Genomic DNA, 2,415 nt, shown 5'->3' with positions numbered 1-2,415 from the left:
TGAGCAGAAAGCAATTTTAATATAAAGTCAGAAATCAAGAGCAGGCCAGAAAATGACTAAACACCAACAATACAAAAAAGAACCTGAACAATAAAAATAATCTATGGTGAAAAGAAAGCTCAAAACACACTTAAAAGAAGATAGTGGACCTTTCTCTCAGGTCTAGCTATGCAGCACAGGTGCGCCTCGCCCTGCTTCTCCTCCCTCGCTCCCCTTCCCCATTCCTTTTTTCTCCCTCTCAGAACATTAGTGCAGCTGTGTTCTGAGCTAGCTGCTCCAACCTCCCTGGGAAGAGCTTGTTCAGCAGAAAGGAGGAAAAAAATATATAATATCATCCATCTATCTATCTATCTTCTATCTATCTTACCATCCTTCTATCTAATCATCTCTCTTAATTCTCTCTTCCCTGAACAAAATTTGAGAAAAGCAAAAGTAAATTCTAACCATGAGAGAAATTGTACATATCCAGGCTGGCCAGTGAGTCAATCAGATCGGTGCAAAGTTCTGGGAGGTGATCAGTGATGAACGTGGCATTGACCCCACCGGCACTTACCATGGAGACAGTGACTTGCAGTTGGACCGGATCTCTGTCTACTACAATGAGGCCACTGGTGGCAAATATGTGCCTCGGGCCATCTTGGTTGATCTTGAACCTGGAACCATGGATTCTGTTCACTCTGGACCTCTTGGCCAAATATTCTGACCTGACAAATTTGTCTTTGGTCAGTCCAGTGCAAGCAACAATTGGGCCAAAGGCCACTATACTGAGGGGGCAGAACTGGTGGATTCAGTCTTGGATGTGGTATGCAAAGAGGCAGAGAGCTGTGATTGCTTGCAAGGCTTCCAGATGACCCACTCACTTTGCGGAGGCACAGGCTCAGGAATAGGTACCCTGCTCATTAGCAAGATCCGAGAAAAGTACCCTGACTGCATCATGAATACCTTTAGTGTGGTTCCATCTCCCAAGGTCTCTGATACGTGGTTGAGCCCTACAATGCCACACTCTCTGCTCACCAGTTAGTAGAAAACACAGATGAAACCTACTGCATTGATAATGAATCACTCTATGATATCTATTTCTGAACCCTGAAGCTGACCAACCTATGGTGACCTCAACCACCTAGTCTCTGCTACCACGAGTGGTGTTACCACCTGCCTTCGCTTTCCTGGACAGCTTAATGCTGATCTTCAAAAGCTGGCCATTAACATGGTCCCTTTTCCTTGGCTCCACTTCTTCATGCCTGGCTTCGCTCCACTCACCAGCTGTGGAAGCCAGCAGTACTGTGCCCTAACTGTGCCTGAGCTCACCCAGCAAGTCTTTGATGCCAAGAACATGATGGCGGCATCTGACCACCGCCATGGGCGATATCTCGCTGTTGCTGCTGTTTTCCATGGTCGTATGTCCATGAAAGAGGTGGATGAACAAATGTTCAATGTTCAAAACAAAAATATTAGCTAATTTCTTGAATGGATCCCAAATAACTTCAAGACTGCTGTCTGTGACGTCCCTCCCCGTGGGCTCAAGATGGCTGTCATCTTTATTGGTAACAGGACTGCCATCCAGGAGCTCTTCAAGCATATCTCAGAGCAGTTCACTGCCATGTTCCGTCGGAAGGCCTTCCTCCACTGGTACACAGGGGAGGGGATGGACGAGATGGAGTTCACCGAGGCTGAGAGCAACATGAATGATCTTGTTTCTGAGTACCAGCAATTATCAGGATGCCACTGCTGAAGAGGAGGTGGATTTCGGTGAGGAGGCAGAAGAGGAGGCCCTAAGGAAGATAAATCTGCCACTTCAGCCTTCTCAACTCTTCCAACATTATTTCCCCATCACCCTGTTCCTCTAATGTTTGCATTTCCTGCCTCCATCTTCTTTTTCTCTCTGTAGTTGCTGAGCTCTCTGCCCCCATTCTTCTTTATGGCCTGTCACTTCATTATTCTTTTCCTCTGCACTCCCAGATTTTTCTCTTAAGAAGCAGAATGTCTGCCAACTCAGAGCCTCAATTTAGGGGCCTTTACCTACTAAGTACCCTGAACTAAAATGGCAAACAAGAATAAAATCCAGAACTCTTTGGTTTCCTTTGATGAAGATGGGGACCAAGATATCAGATTCCTAGTGGGGAGAATTCTCTTAGGAGAAAGGGAGGAAATGGAGTGATCATTCCATAAAAGTCTGTGGGCAGACATCATATCTATCATAACTGTCATCTCTAGATACTCACCAATTTATCATATTACTATCACCCGGTGCCCTTCCCCTTCTCTCTACTCTCCAGCTCTGGAGGAAGTATCAACAGTATTATTGCCCCCAGTGTTGGTTTCTCCCAAGTGTTCATTTTTCTTTGAAGGGGATCTGTGCCTCACTCTGCCAGGTGGGCTTCTCCCTTCAGCTCTTTTTTCTTCCCCCATTTTGGG

The 2,415-nt window shown here is 46.0% G+C and overlaps 1 pseudogene; it reads left to right on the top strand.

Moving 5' to 3' along the window:
* Positions 1-445: 445 nt before the first annotated feature.
* LOC141499132 (tubulin beta chain pseudogene) lies at positions 446-1,847 on the top strand (annotated as a pseudogene).
* Positions 1,848-2,415: the final 568 nt, after the last annotated feature.

Source organism: Macrotis lagotis, chromosome X, assembly GCF_037893015.1.
Source record: "Macrotis lagotis isolate mMagLag1 chromosome X, bilby.v1.9.chrom.fasta, whole genome shotgun sequence".
NCBI lineage: Eukaryota > Metazoa > Chordata > Mammalia > Peramelemorphia > Peramelidae > Macrotis > Macrotis lagotis.
Note: the sequence above shows the minus strand (reverse complement) of the source record. Positions and strands in the feature narration are given on the sequence as shown.